Below are 18,963 nucleotides of genomic sequence, written 5' to 3'. Positions count from 1 at the left end.
AGTCAGACTTTGTACTGTTTGTTGATGGGTCATGTTTGAGAAGGGAGAATAGAGAATTGATGTCTGCTTATTCTGTATGTACTGTATCAGGTATCAAAGAATCTTCCTGTCTAAGAGTAGTGAAGTCTGCACAAACAGTTGTATTGTACGCTTTAACGAAAGCCTGTAAAGTGGGGAAAAATTGAGAGTAACCATATTTACGGATAGTCAATATGGTTTTGGGATTGTGCATGACTTCGGCCAATTGTGACTGCAGAGGGGATTTCTGACTTCTTCAGGATCTCAATCAGGAATGGCAAAGATGTTAAAGAACTATTGGAAGCATTACAGTTGCCAAAAGAAATTGTAGTGGTCAAATGTGCCGCACATAAGTCAGGAAATGATTATGTGACATTGAGTATTCAGTACACAGACAAAGTGGCTCAATTTTGTGTGAGAAATACAATGTCTTTGAACAGAGGGATGGAAAAAGAAGTTACCAATTGCCAACTGATGTTTTTCTCTCCATTTGAAACATGGGATGAAGTTAGACCCCTATAGGATGAGGCAGACACAAAGGAAAAGCAACACTGGACCAAAACAGGTTGCACAAGAAGAGCTGACGGTGAAGCATGGGTGTGTCCAGATGATAGACCAATATTGCCCGATAGTTTGTTGTCACAAATGGCCAGGGTATATCATGGAACCACACACGTTGGGAGGGATGCCATGATTAGACATTTCAGACAAACATGGTATAATCCAAAGTTTAGGGTAGTTGCAGAAAGTCTCTGCCAAAGATGTTTGACCTGCCAACTGCAAAACCCTGGGAGAAAGACAGTGGTCAATTGGGGAAAGATTGGAAAAGCATAAGGACCATTTACAAGATTGAAACTAGACTTTATTGAGTTGCCACCGTGCAACAGTTTGAATTATGTCCTAGTCATTGTGTGTCTGTTTTCTCGATGGGTAAAAGCTTATCCCACGAGGATGAATTACGGTCTCACAGTTGCTAAACTTCTGTTAAGAGAGCTCATTCCTCATTTCAGATTTCCAGTCACTTTGGAATCAGATAGAGGACCTCATTTTAATAATGAGATAATTAAATTGATTTGTGAAGCTTTAAAAATTGAGCAGAAATTTCATGGTGCCTATCGACCACAAGCATCTGGAGTGGTTGAGCAGTTAAATGGCACAATAAAATCCAGGTTAGGGTAAGTGTGTGCATCCACTTCACTGAAATGGCCTGATGCTTTGCCCCATGTATTGATGAGTCTTAGAAGCATTCCTGACCGAAAAACAGGATTAAGTCCACATCAAAACCTCATGGGAAGAACAATGAGACAAGCATGTGTACCTGGCAAACAATTGGTGAATATAACTGCTGATCTAGTGTTGGACTATTGTAAGGAACTAGCTGATCTGGTACGTTCTGTGTCTCACCAGGTTGGAGAAGATGCAACCACAGCACAGCCAAACCAAGCTCATGATTTGCGTCCTGGAGATTGGGTCGTTGTGAAAACCACACAAGGAAATCGTGTCTGGAACCCAGGTGGAAAGGATTACATCAAATCATATTGGTTATGACAAAGCAGTAAAGTGTGCCAGTCTGCCAAAATGGTTCCATCGCGGTCATACCCAAAGAGTCCCAAGTCCACCTGAACGACAATAGCATCAACTGGTAGAACAAAGAAAAGAGCAAGAAGCTGGAAGTTGCGAAGTCAAAAGAACCAGAGAAACAGACTCCGAAGAGCGCATTGACGACGAACAACAAAGTACAAGTCAAGTAGAGCGGGCACCAGCTACTGGGACTGAAGAAACTGTTGTTAAGACCAAAGGAGAGCTTGAAATTGAAAGACCAGAATGAACTATTGAAGAAAACCCAGATTTAACTCTGTCAGAACTGGAAGAAGAATTCATTGCAGAAAACCCGTCCCTTCCGTACTGGAACAGACAAAGGGTTGCATCGATTTGCAAGATAAACTCTTCCAGATGTAGATGGGGAACTGTGGGTTTATGGGTCCTGTTTGACGTTACCAGATGGCACAACCTCAGCTGCATACGCAATTACGACACTTCAGACAGTAGTGGAAACAGTTTGCATACCTCAGAAGTCGGCTCAAGCAGCTGAGCTAATAGTTTTGACACGAATGTGTGAGCTTAGCACTGACTTGTGTGTGAACATCTATACAGATAGCCGCTATGCTTTTAGAGTGGCTCATAATTTTGGCCTGCTTTGGAAGGAAAGAGGCTTTCTTACATCCCACCGGATGCAGATAATGCATGGAGAATTAGTGCATAACCTTTTGACTGCACTGACATATCCGAAGAAGATAGCAATAGTGAAGTGTGGCGCACACAAGAAAGTGACTGACAAGATAGGACAAGGTAATGCTTTTGCTGATCACATAGCTCGGGAGACTGCAATGCAACGAAGCACTACTTCCATGTATGTAGTGGAGTCTCAAGCTGAGCGATGGCATGATGCTAGACAGGAAGTGTAAGATGTACAGAGATCTGCTTCTGTAGCAGAACTTGAGCAGTGGGCTAAAGAAGGAATATTGGACGATGAGGGTTGTTGGACCGACATGGACAAATAGAAATTGACAGCAGCCTATTTACAACCTATGGTTCAAATGGCACATGGGCTGGCACATGTTGGAGCTCTAGCAATAACTAAATTGCTTATGCAAATTTGGTAGCATCCTGAAATTGCCAGCACAGCTAAAAGAGTAGTACAGTCCTGTTTGATCTGTTGGCTGTATAATCCTGGTAAAGGGACACAAACTCCTACAGGAGGGTTTGCTACACCAACTGCATCTTTTGAAGTTTTGCAGATGGATTACATCCAACTTGAACGCTGCATTGATCTGAAATATGTTCTACTGGTGGTATGTGCCTTCAGTAAATGGATAGAGGCATAGCCTACAAAGGATAATACTGCTCTCACCACACCGAAGGTGCTTCTATAGGAGTTGTTCCCTAGGTATGGTGTTTGTAAACTTTTGTGGAGTGACAACGGACCTCATTTAATTGGGCAAGTTGTTGAGCATGTCCGGAAAGGATTAGGGATCAAGCAGAAATTCCATGCAGTCTTCCACCTGCAATCAGCAGGATTAGTGGAGCAGTACAACACTACTTTGAAATTGAAGTTGGCAAAAATACTGGCTTCCACGTCTTTGAAGTGGCCAGATGCAATACCCTTGGCATTGTTGTCCATAATATCGGTGCCACATTCACGATCTGGCCTTACCCCATATGAAGTGGTCTTTGGGAGACAAAAGAAATTTGGGGTGTTCCTAAAGCAGATTTGTGTATTAGTAGTGTTGGGAGAATTCCAGGAGGAAGGAGTGAGTGTACAGTAGTTCTGACCATTGAAGGTGCTAATAACAGCAGTTTTACAGCCTCACATAATACCTATTTCGTGTGCGGAAATAAGGGATACTATCAACTACCTGTTGGGTGGTCAGGGATCTGCTATATGTCCTTTCTGTTGCCCCCTATGTTTTTGGCACTTGCGTCATATCACCTCAACTTCAAATTGTACAATGACATTTCCAAGAACAGAAATAAGAGGACAATAAGTACTGATGAGGTTTATCAGACTGATACCACTTTGCAACAATAAGTCGATTTTAATTTGGGTTTGTTCTTTTTTGTGGGTGCTGCGTTAAACAGTAGGAAAATAAGGAGACTCACTCGTGTTGTGGAAGCTGTTACCAATCAAACAGCAATGGCACTTGGGAACATTACAGAAGAACTGCAAATTGCAAGAATTGTAGCACTCCAAAACAGAATGGTACTTGATGTGATTTTGGCTTATTGAGGTGGTGCATGTCGCATCATCGGTAGCAGTTGCTGCGTATTTATACCAGATCACTCACCTTCAGTATACGACGCAATGTCAAAACTGCATAAGATTGCTGCAGAGATTCACCCAGAGACTGGTACATGGACTTTTTCGACCTGGTTCTGGACACTATTTGCTACTTGGGGCTGGAAACTACAGACTACTTTATGTATACTGTTGGCGATATTATTTACATGCTGCACTTGTATACAATGTGGTCCTATGCTTTGCTCCATGTGCATCACTGCTTGTACACCTGCCAAGAGAAATATTGCAGCACTGAAAGCACAACAAATGGTAAATAAAGAGATCATTAAGATTATGAGCATCAATGTACAGGATGCATAACTAGATTACCCCAGATAAACTAATGTCTTCAGCTAATGCTAAAAGGGTCGTCTGTTGTAATTTGGCAGCGATTAGGTTAGCATTAGCAGAAGCTATCCTGTATTTAGAGACTATCTTGTTTGTTTTGTGGTATCCATTTTGTATTTCTCTCAGTCATGTACTACCATGTGCTCGCCATGTGCTCTGTCCTACCTTTCTGTTAACTGCTGTTGAAATCTGCCTAGAGACGAGATATATTTACCATCTTCCACCTTCGCACATGCTCAGTTGAGCTTGCAGCTGTCTTTTCAGCTGCCACTAGAATGTAACTGTCAGGATGTGTTTGCCAAAAACAGACACTGTTAGCTCCTCCCACTGGTTGAGTGTGCATTTTCTGTATGACCTTATATGTACCTATATGTACCTAAAACCAGCGTTTTGCACTTGTACCGCCTTCCTTTGAGCCCCTGTGTGGGTATAAAAGGTCCAAGCTACTTCATACATTACCGAAGGGTGCTGTGTGAATGTAGTTCCACCTCATGAGGTTTAATAAATCTTGTATTTTCTATTCCAATGTCTGTGCCAACTTCTATTCTGTGGTCTGAGGACTCTGTGCAGAGAAGGGAGAACTCCTAGCACTGGTAGGCCTTGCCGAGGCCCATCACCACAGGTGAAAAAGCAGTACAGTCAAAAAGGGTCAGGAAGGGTGATTACTGGCCAAGTGGAGTGAAAAGACTGAGATACATTCTGAAAAGGAGAACAGGGAAAGAATTAGAACAGGTAAAGGAGGTGTCAAGTTAGATAGAGCAAGAACAATCAAGAAGAAGATCATTAACATTGTCAAAGAGAGGAAGAGTACTAAGTAAAAAATATAAGACTCCAGAGTGGACCTATATAATACTTGAAGATTTCGAAAATCTTGATCGAAATGGAGAACCAGAAAGGGGCATTGTTGAGGGATCTGATGAAAGGAAACTGAGACCACCTTAAAGAAAATACTTTTATACAAAAGGGTGGATTTATTGGGAAAATGATCAACCAAAGATGAAAAGATCGGAAGGGAAAAATAACTGATTAAAAGCTGAAAGCCTTTAAAGTGTGAGATCACACACAGAATTTACCTTTTTACAATTTTACAAGTTTTCTTTAGAAAATAATTTAAAAATATTAGAAACAAAACTTAGATACTAAAATGACAGAATTACAGGTGACGGAACATCCAAAATCTAAAATTGAGATGTGTAAAATGTTGTTTGTGTAGTGTTACAATACTAATCTTTATGTGGGTATTGTTAACAGTTGTGGGTATTGTTAACAGTTAATGAGAGAGTGAGTGTGGTTACTAAAAGAACTACAACTACAGATTTAAGATTAACGGATAAGAGAATGTATTATCATGACAAATCAAGTAGTGATTGTCATTACATGTATTCAATAAACTCCTGTACCAATACGTAGATACAATGGATGCGATTAATTGTTACATTTGCATGAAACTATCTACTTCTGCTTCAGAAGGTGTAACATACCATCAGCTTCCATTAACCTTTGGTGTAACTTGTAGAGTTATAACTAGTTTGTTTTATGCTACTGGTAAATTGCAATACTATTATAGTAATACGGATTTAGTATTTTCAGAAATTCCTATTCATAGAAATTTACACCCTGTACTTAGTAGTACGAATGCAGAATTTATGGGTGAATTTTTCTTAACAACGAATCCCATAGATATAACACACATGCATAAAAACAACCTTACATGTCTTTTCTGTGATGAAGAAAAAGATTTTTTGAATTTAGTAGAAGAAAGAAGGCAGGATTTCCAGAAGAAAGCTGTTGAGCAAAAGTCACATGCACCTCCATCGGCTGCTTTAGAAGGGGACTATAAGAAAGGCGAGACTCATGCTGTACATAGACTAAAAGCACAAGTTACTTACCTTCTGTAACGATATATCTGTAAGAAACAGTAGTTAGAGTTTGATTCCTTACCTTAGAATATCCCAATGCGTCAGACTGGATCCGGAAAGTTTTGCGTAGCAGTACCCCTGCACGTCAGTAGGCGTCGTCTGCGGCTCCGCGTCCGTAAACGGCGTCGTGAACGCCGGGATGACATAATCGGAGTACTTAGACGCTGCCCTCGCCCTCTGACGTCAGTTCTTTTACATAGCTTTCCGCGCCATGCCAGAGACCGACACTGGTGCCAAGAAACTAGGGCCCTGAAAGGGATGTCCTTAACCCTAGATATCGGTTCACAGAACGGGGAGGATGGGTGGGCAGTAAGGAATCTAACACTAACAACTGTTTCTTACAGATATATTGTTACCGAAGGTAAGAAACTTGTGCATCTGAAAGAAACAGGTTAGTGTTAGATTCCTTACCTTAGAATAGATACCAGAGCAATACCAACCCCGGTGGTGGGTCTGCGAACCAAGATCACACCAGAAAGTCCTGGAGAATGGAACAGCCGAAGAAGCCATCTCTCCGGACTTGGCTGTCCAGGCAGTAGTGTCTAGCAAACCTGTGCAGCGAGGCCCACGTAGCTGCCTGACAGATGCCCTGCAAGAGGACTCTCTGACCCAGGGTAGTAGTAGCCACCGTGGCCCGGGTGGAATGGGCCCTCAGCTCAACAGGGGGCTCCTTTCTAGCTAAGGAGTAACAGACCTTGATGCACAACACAACCCATGAGAGATGGTTCGTTTGTGCACAGCCCGTCCCTTCTTTGCGCCCACGTAACCAACAAAGAGCTGGTCGTCCACCCGGAACTGGTGTGTGCGATCAAGGTAGGAGAGCGCAAGTTTTGGGTCCAGACGGTGTAGCCTCTCTTCCTCCTTCGAAGGATGCGGAGGCGGAAAGAAGGTGGGCAAGGTGATGGACTGCCCAATGTGAAAGGCAGTAACCACCTTGGATAGGAAAGAAGGACAAGTTTTTAAAACAACTTTGTCCAGATGGACAGAAAGGAAAGGAGGCTTAGAATATAGAGCCTGGCAACCAGGAATGCAGTCTTAAGGGTCAGAAGACGAAGAGGGCAATTGTGAAGTGGCTCGAAAGGAGCACACATCAGATAGGTTAGAACAAGGTTCAAGTCCCACTGAGGCATCACAAAAGGAACAGGAGGATTAATGTGGGTGATGTCTTTCAAGAATCTATTTACAACAGGGGACTTGAAAAGAGAAGGCTGATCAGGAAGCCTCAAGAAGGCTGAAATGGCAGAGAGGTAGCCCTTAAGAATGCCCAAAGCAGAGCCCTGCTGGGCATGAGAAAAGAGGAAGAGAAGAACCTCAGAAAAGGGGCAAGAGAGTGGATCCACAGCCTTTGCTGAGCACCATGCCACAAATTTGTTCCACCTACAGGCGTATTCCGATTTTGTGGAGGGAAGCCTGGCTGCCAGAATCACATCACAAACTTCAGCAGGCAAGTCAAATGGCCTCAACTGCCACCGCTCAATCTCCACGCATGGAGGTGGAGGCTCGACAGGTTCGGGTGAAGGACCGTCCCCTGCTGCTGCGACAGAAGGTCCTCCTCAAAAAAAGAGGCAGACGAATCGGGGGATCGACTTACATGCTGAGTAGCTCGGACACCAGTATCTTTGTGCCCAGTCCGGAGCCACAGGGATGACGTGGGCCCGATCGCGCCTGATCTTCTTCAGCACTCTGGGTAGAAGTGGTATAGGCGGAAAAGCATACAACAGACCGCAGCTCCACTTGCGACGAAAAGCGCCTCAGAGCGAGTGCCGCCTTGGAAATTCCAACGTGCAGAACTGATGACATTGCGCGTTCTCTTCGGTGGCGAATAGATCTAACCAAGGCTCTCCCCACTGCTGAAAGAGGCCTTGCGCCACGTCCGAGTTCAGACGCCATTCGTGATCCATCATGCACCGGCGGCTGAGTTCGTCAGCCCTGGCATTCAGGGCACCTGCCAGGTGTTGAACCACCAGGGTGATGCCCTGGTGTTCCAGCCATTGCCAGAGGCGCAGAGCCTCCTGACAAAGGGTCCACGACCCCACCCTGCCCTGTTTGTTGCAGTACCACATGGTGATGGTGTTGTCCGTGAACACCTGCACTACACTTCCCCGGACAGAGGGAAGGAATGCTTTCAGTGCAAGCCGGATCGCCCGCAGCTCCAAAAAGTTGATAAGGAGCCGGGACTCCGCCGGGGACCAGAGGCCTCTGATCTCCCTCTCTACCATGTGGCCCCCCCCATCCCAGGAGGGCCGCATCCGTCACCACTAAGTGCTCCGGTTGGGGTAGGGAGAGAGATCTGCCACTGACCCAATCGCGGGTTTGAGCCACCACTGCAACTTTCTTGCAGTGCCCTCCGAGATCCGGACATGGTCGGACAGATTGCCCTGATGGTGTGCCCACTGAAACTTCAGGTCCCACTGCAGAGCCCGCATCCGCCACCAGGCGTGATGCACCAGAAGGATGCAGGAGGCCATCAGCCCCAGTAGTCGCAGCGTCAACCTGACCGAGACCCGGGATAAAGGCTCAAAGATCGGAATCAGAGCCTGAATATCCCACACCCACTGTTTGGGGGGATAAACCCGAAACTGTCCAGAACCGCTCCGATGAAAAGGAGCTTCTGAGAGGGACACAGGTGTGATTTCGGCACGTTGATGGAGAACCCCAGCGAGTGCAGGACGTCGTCCGTAGTCTGGAGGTGGGAGACGACTGTCTAGGGCAAACCCGCCTTCAACAACCAGTCGTCGAGATAGGGGAAGACTGAAACCCCCAATCTGCGCAGATGAGCTGCAACCACAGCCATCACTTTCGTGAACACCCTTGGGGCGCTGGTAAGGCCGAAGGGGAGCACAGTAAACTGAAAGTGCTCGTGGCCTACCATGAACCGCAGGTGACGCCGGTGGACCGGCAGAACGGGGATGTGGAAATATGCGTTCTTCAAGTCCAACGCTACCATCAAATCTTCTGGGTCCAGGGCAGCCAGGACCTGAGCCAAAGTCAGCATCTTGAACTTCTCCTTCCGGAGTAAGCCGTTGACACTCCGAAGGTCCAAGATAGGGCGTAGGCCTCGTTTGCCCTTCTTGGGTACCAGAAAGTAGTGGGAATAGCAACCACGTCCTACTTCTGGCCCAGGAACGCGTTTGACGGCCCCCTTGGCCAAGAGGGCCGTAACTTTCTCCTGTAGAAGTTGCAAGTGATCCCCCGACATGCGGTGGTACTGAGGTGGCATGGCTGGAGGGGTCGCCTCAAAGGGGAGGGAGGAGCCCCTTTGGGGGATTCGCAGCACCCACCTGTCCGATGTGATGGAGCGCCAGTGAAGGAGGTGATGGCGAACCCTGCCCCCCACTGGCGTCGAATCGGCCTGAAAATTCAGACGAGGAGGATTTTGAAGCAGATGCTGCAGGGGAACGGCGGTTACCACATCCGCAACCGCGTTGAGATTGGTTCTGCGGCCTGTGGCTAGCTGGACGTGTGGGGGCACTCCTTCCTTGGCCGTATTCTTGTGGACCCTGAAAGAATACGGACTTGACCCCTTTTGCTTCATCGAATTTCCGAATAGGCATCCCAACCGAGTAGACACCCTCCGTTTCCGAACGGGCAAGGTCCCGCTGCCCCTCGCTCTTCCTGTTGTAACTGATAAATACAGAGCGATGTCCTATAAGGATGCAACGCTAGCACCTCAATGATTTGATCCAGATGTCCTGTGCCTGTAAACACTACCAGGGACAGTGTTTAACTACAAGGTTGGACATTAACACTTCCCCTAATAAGTTAGTCCTTTAAGGAGGCTGCCTATCCCCTTCCCCTTTTCTCCCCACCTTGTTGTCCTGATGAAGACCCGCACCGCAAGGGTAATCATCCCTGCATCATCCAGGGTCGAAACGTAGACTTCTACTACACCTAACCAGCTTCTACCCCATGGCGGATTCACACAGCTGTCTCAGAAGCATGGTCTCTAATTGACTGTATTAATTAACACTTTCTTGACCCTTTAATTGGGGATCATTTCAAAAAGGTTTTTGTGTGGACCAAAAAGAGTACATTTGTTGGTGTGATATTGAAGACTGTTTTCTTATTTATACTTCCACAATATCCCTTCACAGAACACCCCCTTCCCACTTTTCCTCTTTGGGCATTTTAAATCTTGTATAAATGCATAAGCTGTTTCTACATTGTATAATCAGTGATTAGGTCTCTAGTACAGTGTGAATAAAAACATTGTACTCTAGACTTGCCTACGCCTTTCTCATTTGTAACAAAGTTGTGTTCTTATCAATTTGTTCCTAATTTTTTCCCTTTTCCCAGTCTGGGACCCCTCTATGTATAATTATTTAAATTAAGGGCATAAATAAATTATGTCTGCCGACGCGTTTCCAGCCTCGTTTTTGGATGCATTAAATGATATTAAAACAGTCCATTTGAAGTTTCTTTCTGTGTGACCTTCTTTCAAGAAGTGATCCACCATAGGGGCAGTGATCACTTTCTTTTTAATTCTTGACTGGTGCTGCGTTATTCTTTGGTTAATCTGCTGGTTGGTTTTCCCTATGTAGATTTTTCTACAAGGGCATACCACAGCATAGACAACATTCCTTGTCTTGAAATTAGTAAACCTATATGTTTCCACTTTATGTTGTCATGTATGAATTCATTCCCCTCCACTGTAGACTCACATGCTACACAATTACCACATTTGTGGTGACCTTTTACAGGTTTCAAACCCCACTGGGAGCGTAAATCCTTTTTAGGTTCTTTTTGGAAGATATCTGTTCGTACTAACTCTTGGCCAATACTTTTATTTTTCTTCATTGCAAATAATGGTCGTGTAAAATGAACTTCTTGGTTTTCAAGTAAATGCCAATTACGCATTATAATCTGTTTATAATTATTTGTATGTGGACCAAAATTCGACACATAGACGAGTCTATTTAATGGGGGTTTGTTTTACAAGAGTGTCTCCTGTGGGGTGTACCATGCACGTTTTTTCGCATTTTCAGCCATTTTTTGGGGTATCCTCTTAATTGCATTTGATCGCAAATTTCCTCTGCAAACATATCAAAGTCAGTTTTAGATGAGCAATTTCTACGAATACGTAGCAGTTGTCCATAGGTGAGGTTTTATTTTAGGCTTTTTGGATTTGCGCTGTTAAAGTGCAAAATCAAATTTTTGTCTGTGTCTTTCTGGTGAAGAGCCACCGTGAGAGTACCATTTCGCGGAATTACATCAACATCCAGGAATGCCAACTTCGTTTTGCTTCTTACTTGGCTGAATTTAATATCTTTATGTCTAGAACCTAGCCACCCGGTAAACAGGCCCAATGTCTCTATTGAACCTGACCAAAGACACCAAATATCATCGATGAAGCGAAGCCATTGCTTTATATTTATCGAAAATGGATTAATATTAAAAATGAATCTCTCCTCAAACTGTGCCATGAAGAGGACCGCCATCTCTGGGGGGGTTACATCAAAGGTCACCATCCATTTGACCTTTGATGTCACCTCCCTTTACACGCAAATACCCCAGGAAAAAGCCCTGGAAGTCATTGAGCTATACTTAGAGAAAAGAGAAAGACCACACAGGGTCACCACTGAATTCATTTTAAGTTTAGCGTCAGTGGCCTTAAAAAAGAACTACTTCAAATTTGGCAGTACATTCTATCTCCAAACGAAGGGGACCACCCTGGGATGTCCTTTTGCCCCAGAGATGGCGGTCCTCTTCATGGCACAGATATGACCAATTGAACTTACAGTAAGAAGCCCTGATGAAAGTCCGTAATTGCAAAAACGAGGCTGGACACGCGTCGGCAGACATAATTTATTTATGCCCTTAATTTAAATAAGGCAGATTAAATAAATAAGTTGTTTCCTCGAAATCAGGATTGGGTTCATTGAAGTATGCATGCACTTAGAAAAATTGTCGTGCTGTTTGTGATATGTGTATATATATGTGATGTATATAGTTTCAATTTGTCTTACACATTTTTTCTACATGTTGTTCATTATTAATTTATGTGAAATATTCATGTTGTACATTGTCTACTAGTCTTATGTGTTTCTCTGAAAAAAGAGATTTTCCACAGAAGAATACTGTTAAAAAAACTATTGAAGGGTAAAATACATAACCCAAACTACTAAAAGTATATATTGTGGTTTCTTGAAAAGCAAACAAATAGGACTCCAGGTATTTTTGTTGATTCATTGTTAAAAGGCCCTTCCTGGGTCCTGTCAATTGGGCCTAACCCCCTTTTGGTGTCCTTTTTACAACTCTTGGCACCACTGCTCAATTCTTCTTAGAAGCAGCTGGATGAAAAGACCTGGACCTACTTTCCACTTCATTCCCTGGCAATCTCCTGATCACCCAACAGCGCACAAGACAGACCATTCTCTCTGTCAACACTGCCGGACCACCCACATGCCTTGAGACACTTTTGGAGTGCAAGAATGTCCCTCAGGAGCCTGTGGATCACACTTCTAAGGTACCCACGGCATGGCAGGGCCATTCAAAAAGTCCAAAAGGACTCCTTTGGTTCTGGGTCCCCAGCACTTCCACACTTTACTGGCCCCAAGAGTGACACAGAGATTGAGCCCCTAGCTCTGGATCCGAAGGAACAGTTTCAGAAGTACAAGCCTAGAGTGGGTCTCACACACTCTCATTTGGAATGCCCCCGGGGTGTGCTTGCTGCTTCTTCCACGGTCCTCTTGTTTCTTAACTGTTCACTGGAAAAATACTGTGATGCTGGCTTATATGAGCACTAGGACAGCTCACCCTCTCTGAGTCAGACTCCGCTCATTCAGGTCTGTTTTCCTCCTTCAAAGCTTCAAAGAAACACCCTATAGGAATTGGTGACATAGTTCTATCTGCCGCCCTTTATCCTACATGGGAACATTCTGGGGAGGTTTGCTAAGCTAATCTCTTTCTGGGCGCGCCCATTGTTCACAAAAGGATTTGATCTGCCAGATTGGACTGCAATGTAACTAACTCCCCTAACAAGATAGCTCAAGGCAGGAATCCCCCAGCAAGATAGCTCAAGGCAAGAATATCTTTAGAGCTGGACCAGAAACAAAGGCCGAATTTTATGAGCATATAATATAAATTAGCTCATCTATAGTAAATGTAACTCTGTATATAAGTTTGCGAGTATACAGGAAAATACAAAATCAATGACTTTTCTACCTTGTGCCGATTAAAAGTTATATTTTAGGCAAAAGTAATGAAAAGAGGGCAAAAACGTTAAACAATACAGATTTTACACTTCAAAAAAGTAAAAGTAACATTTATTTTTGGATCTCCAATTGAATTATAAAACCATAACAAGCCCTGACCTATTTAACCTGGGTCCAATCTGCTACAGTGCTACCTGTGCACATAGCCTATGGTGACTCGGACAAGCAGTCCCTCTCCCATCTTGTACAAATGTGCACATTGTGGGAACAGTGTTGCGTTCAATTTCCTAACAGCTCTTTATCACAACTGAACATAGTTGATGACATTATTTTAAAAGATAGTTACTGATCACTACAACTTAAATAATGACAGGTATCACCATATTTAAGTCTCGCCTAGTGTTGCAGCGAATACACTGCTCACTTTGCGAGGCATGCAGTATTCGGTCAAGCTGGAAGCTTTGTGGAAGCTCCGCCCACTCTCCACCTGTCTTTTTCATTAGCTTGTGTTTCAAATGCTGCCTTCCTATTGATTGTAGACTTCTAAGTTCCTCCTAATGACGACCATGCCGTCAATTGTGTCTTTCTATGGCAACTGGCCCCTCTACTGGTCAGACTACTTTCCTCCAGTGCCCCCCTCCTTCCACAGCCCGATGACTTCTCGCGGCCGCCTGCCCTTCCCCCCTCCCCCCCCCCCCCCCCCCGGTTTCTGCCTTGTTGCGCGCACGCACTCCATTTGCAATGCAATAGGTCTCAAGTAAATGCGAGTCCTATTGCATTGCAAATGCTTGTTTTCATTAACTTCTAATAACTTTAGCGTTGTTTGATAAATCGAATGAAATTTGGAATGCCCCAAACAAAACCGGATAAGAATCCGAGGTAGACAACTTAAAGGGGCGGTGGGGAATGGGAGGTAGTGCAGGGGTAGAGAGGTGTCTAAAAAGGTGGATTTCTACTTTTTGATCATATTGAGAATGATGTTCAATGCCGCAGGAATAAACACTTTCTGAGTGAAAGCAGAACTTCACTCAAAAAGATGCCTTTTTAGATTGGGCGTTTGAAAAAGCTGTCAGGTAGACTTCAAAGAGTTAATTTTCAAGCATACATTGACTTAATCTCACAAGGTCAGTAATCACACTTCAATATAGATTCCTTACCTTAGATATATCCCCAGGATTCAGACTGGATCCGGAGAATATTTTCTTAGCAGTACCCCTGCACGTCAGTGGGTGGTTGTTAGACCTGGCGTCATTGGCATGAGGCTCTCCTCCATTTTGTTTCTGTTTGCCTCCTCTGTTTACGATGTTTTGCTGGAATATTGCTCTGGGCACTGTGCCACTGCTGATCAGTGCCACAGTGCAAGTGCTCCCTATGTTAAATTGATACATTAATTGGATTCCATGTTTGGCTTATTTGGTTTACTGTCAGTCCCTAGTAGAGTGCACCAGGAGTGCCAGGGCTTGTAAATACAAATGCAGCTGGTGGGCTTGCAGCACTGGTTGTGCCACCCACAGAAGCGGCCTAGTAAAATATGTCTAAGGTCTACCATTGCAGAACCTGCGTGCAGTCTGGTACTGCCATGCTGACTGCGCAAGTACACCTACTTGCCAGTCCCCAAAACCTTCCCTTAACTTCATGTTAGTCACCCCTAGGGTAGGCCTAAGGGCAGGGTGCATTGTAAGCATAATGTAGGACAAGCCCTGATGTGTGTGGCATGTCCTAATAGTGAATTACAGCCATTTTCGTTTTTCACTTTTGTAAGGCAACCTGCTCTCCTTAGGGCAGACTGGGATGCTGGAATTATTACACTATATAATCCTAACAGACTCGGAGAGCATGGTGGAAAGTCGAGTTTAGTATCCCTGAACTGAGAATTTAATAACACATCCTTTAGGATGGATGGTTTTTAGATTCTGAATTTGAAACGTGCACTTTTAGAAAGTGACTAGTTTCTTGTCTAACTATTTACCGGTCTCTGCTGGTTATGTGTGTGTGTGACAGTGGCTGGGTGGCTCCAGAGGTCTGAATGAGTCAGTGTGGGGTAAATGAGGCATTTGCGTTTAGAGTGGGGGAAGAGTAGTTCCTGATAGCCTGCCCTGCCTGGCACAATACTGGCTCCACCTCCTGCCGGGCGACTGATAGCCCTGCTCCTGCCAGTGACAATACTGGCTCCACCTTCTGCTGGGCGGCTGAGGTCCCTGCCCTGCACAGTGAGTAGGCCAGGTGCCTCGGCCTGGCAACACCCACAACAAACCCAGGATGGGGGGAAATTCCCCTGCATAGACAAAGGGATCAAAGCAGAAAAGGGGTATAAGAGAAGGACCCCTGAACCAAGAATTTAGATCACTTCTGACAAGGAAACCTATACCAAGGACAAGAAGCCTGCTGATCTAAGGACTTGCCTACCCCTTCTGCCAGAGTGCTATTTGCTGGGGGGAATCCTGCAGTTGCTTCTTTATTTTTGCCAAGGAACAAGGAGAGAGGAACTGAGTGTGTACTCTCAAGCTTTGCCAAGAAAATATCCAAGGACTGGAAGAGTGCCAGTCTCCTGCTGATGTCACAGGGCTAAAGGAATTCGTCATCTACTTGAACTGGAGCATGGTGTTTCCAGTATTCTAAAGAAATCAGCAATCTCGACATCAACGGACGGCGCCGAATCCAGCTCGATATCGTGAGTAACAGCTCCAGTGTCCCACACCTTCGACGCCGGCGGCCGGGCCCGATCGACGCCAGTAGCGACGCCAGTGAGTAGCCAGTTTGGCTCCATTTCCAAGTGACCCTGTGTCGAAGCCGCCGCTGATCGCATCGAAGCCGCAGACCTTCTCAACGCCGTGAGCGCTGCTCACTCTTGCAACAATGACATCGACGACGACGCCGTATCCCGCTTCGCCACTGTGAGTGCTGCTCCAGCCAGACACCTGTCGATGCCGCTGCAGATCGCTCCGACTCCGAGGCCCGATCGATGCCAAAGACTCGACGCAGATACATCTCGACACCTTGGACCATCGTTTCTTCATTTTCAAAGGTACTGTGTTTGTGGGGTCTGTTTCAACTCCGGGGTCAACGCCGAACCTTTGGGATAACTTTGCCTCGACGTCGTGTGACTCCTGTGGGGGTTACATTGTTGCCAAGAACTGTGCTTCAAAGAAGATTTACTTTTGTTGCTAAAGAACCGTTTACTAAAAAGAGACTTTACCTGAACTATTCCTTTTTACTTCCAAAGAGTGTTTATTAGGATTATGGTATATTTTTGTTGTTATTTGGTCTTGTGCTAAGCCTTATATAAACATACTTATTTTTATAATACCTTCTGTGTTGTGTCCATTTGTGGTGTATTCACTTTTTTACTGTATGTGGTCATAAATACTTAACACACTGCCTCTGAGATAAGCCTATCTGTTCTGCCAAGCTACCAAGGGGGTGAGCGGGGGTTATCTGAGTGTGTGATCTCCTTGCCCTGACTAGAGGAGGAGGGTCCCTATTTGTCAGAAGTGTATACCTCTGCCAACTAGAGACCAGCCGATTCTAACAGTGGTGTCGGTCGATTCTGCGTCCGTCGTCGACATCGTGGTCATCAGATCCAGTATGATGCCTGGGGGTAATACTAAGGTAAGGAATCTATAACTAACCTATGTGTCTTTCAGAGGAAATGTTATTGGCTGATGAAGAGCTTGAATTCTTTTTTCCCACCATCTTGAAATTGGTGAAGTCGCCATAACTTGACAGTTTTGCATAGTGAAATAAATTCACAAACAAAAAGGAAGACCTGAGCACAAGATATAGGCGACAGAGGGGGCATACTGCTGCAAATTATCGTGGAAAATTTGCACAAGAAAAATGTGAAAACTTTAGGTGTATGGCAAACTGAACAATTGTAAGGTTTGAAAAGACGCTGCCAGCATTTGAATTTGGAAACGGGTGCTGTTTTCCAAGGTTCACGTTTTAGCACATTTGTGAGTTTCACCAAGATGAACAAAAGGGAGTACACATGTGTAAGGCACTACTGTAAGAGTGAGGGTGAAAAAAGAAAGGCGAAAGCTGTACAAGTAAGAAAACACGCGTATAGCAAAAGTTCACAAATAAATACAACTCTCCAAGTTTGAAATCAAGAGTTTGAAGACATTTTTTTCAAATTTAAAAAACTGATAAAGCCTGTGGTTGGTTATAGGGGCCTATAAGGGATGCATTTGTTCCTGGATTCAGGGCCTTGCTGCAAGTGTCCAACCTCCCACTGTGCAAAGTAGAAAGCTGGGAGCAGCATGGGTTTTATGCAGAGCAGGGTGGGTGCAGAGCCTGGCTTCAAGAAGGAACTGCATACCAACACCAGCACCCATGGCCAAAGACTGTGCACACAAAGTTCTGCCTGCATGAGCGATGGCACTGTGTCAAACTGCTATATTTCGGTAGCGAGAACACTCAATCAATCAATCAATCAATCAATAGCATTTCTATAGCGCACTACTCACCCGGAGGGTCTCAAGGCGCTGGGGAGGGGGGGTCCGCTGCTGCTCGAACAGCCAGGTCTTGAGCTGCTTCCTGAAGGCGAGGTGGTCTTGGGTCAGGCGGAGGTGGGTCGGGAGGGAGTTCCAAGTCTTGGTGGCCAGGTAGGAGAAGGACCTTCCTCCTGTTGTGGCTCTTCGGGTGTGGGGGATGGCGGCGAGGGCGTGGCTGGTCGATCGAAGCTGGCGGGTGGGAGTGTAGAAGTTGAGGCGGCTGTTGAGGTGGATTGGTGTTGTTACAACGCAGGCTATTACAACGCCTGCTGTTACAACGCGGTTTTTACATCGCATACCATTACAACGCATAGTGCTTTTAAGCGCTGGATAGTGAATTATTTAATTTACTATTCCAACTCCAGTCCCCGTGGATAGTAGGGAAGGTGTTGGATAGTAAATTAAATATATTCCCTATCCTAGAGCGCCCCCCAGCGCAATGCGTTGTAATGGTTTGCGTTGTAATGGTTGCGTTGTAATGGTAGTGCGTTGTAATAAATGCGTTGTAAGTGATGTTTCCCGTTGAGGTATCTTGGGCCTTGGTTGTGTAGGGCTTTGTGAGCGTGGGTGAGGAGACGGAAGGTGATTCTCTTGTTGACCGGAAGCCAGTGCAGGTCTCTCAGGTGTCCGGAGATGTGGCTGTGTCGGGGGATGTCGAGGATGAGTCTTGCTGAGGCGTTCTGGATCCGCTGGAGTCTCTTCTGGAGCTTGGCGGTGGTTCCGGCGCAGAGGGCGTTGCCGTAGTCCAGTCGGCTGGTGACGAGGGCCTGGGTGACCGTCTTCCTGGTCTCGGTGGGGATCCACCGGAAGATCTTACGTAGCATGCGCAGGATATTGAAGCAAGACGAGGAGACAGAGTTGACTTGTCTGGTCATGAAGAGGGAGGAGTCCAGGATGAAGCCCAGGTTGCGTGCGTGGTCTGTCGGTTTGGGTGCGCTGCCCAGGGCGGGGGGCCACCAGGAGTCGTCCCAGGTGGAGGGCGAGGAGCCCAGGATGAGAACTTCTGTCTTGTCTGAGTTCAGTTTCAGGCGGCTGGTCATCATCCACTCGACTACGTCTGTCATCCCTTCGTGTAGGTTGGCTCTGGCAGTGGCGGGGTCGTTGGTGAGGGAGAGGATCAGCAGAGTGTCAACGGCGTAGCAGATGATGTTGAGGTTGTGTTGGCGTGCGATGGCCGCAAGGGGGCACATGTA

General features: G+C 45.5%; 1 protein-coding gene across 2 annotated transcripts in view; it reads right to left on the bottom strand.

Moving 5' to 3' along the window:
* SMARCA1 (SNF2 related chromatin remodeling ATPase 1) overlaps nucleotides 1–18,963 on the bottom strand; it is a 2,209,746-nt gene that overhangs the window by 1,289,473 nt on the left and 901,310 nt on the right. The gene's annotated exons all lie outside the window — the stretch shown is intronic.

Source organism: Lissotriton vulgaris, chromosome 4_1, assembly GCF_964263255.1.
Source record: "Lissotriton vulgaris chromosome 4_1, aLisVul1.2, whole genome shotgun sequence".
NCBI classification, from domain to species: domain Eukaryota; kingdom Metazoa; phylum Chordata; class Amphibia; order Caudata; family Salamandridae; genus Lissotriton; species Lissotriton vulgaris.
Note: the sequence above shows the minus strand (reverse complement) of the source record. Positions and strands in the feature narration are given on the sequence as shown.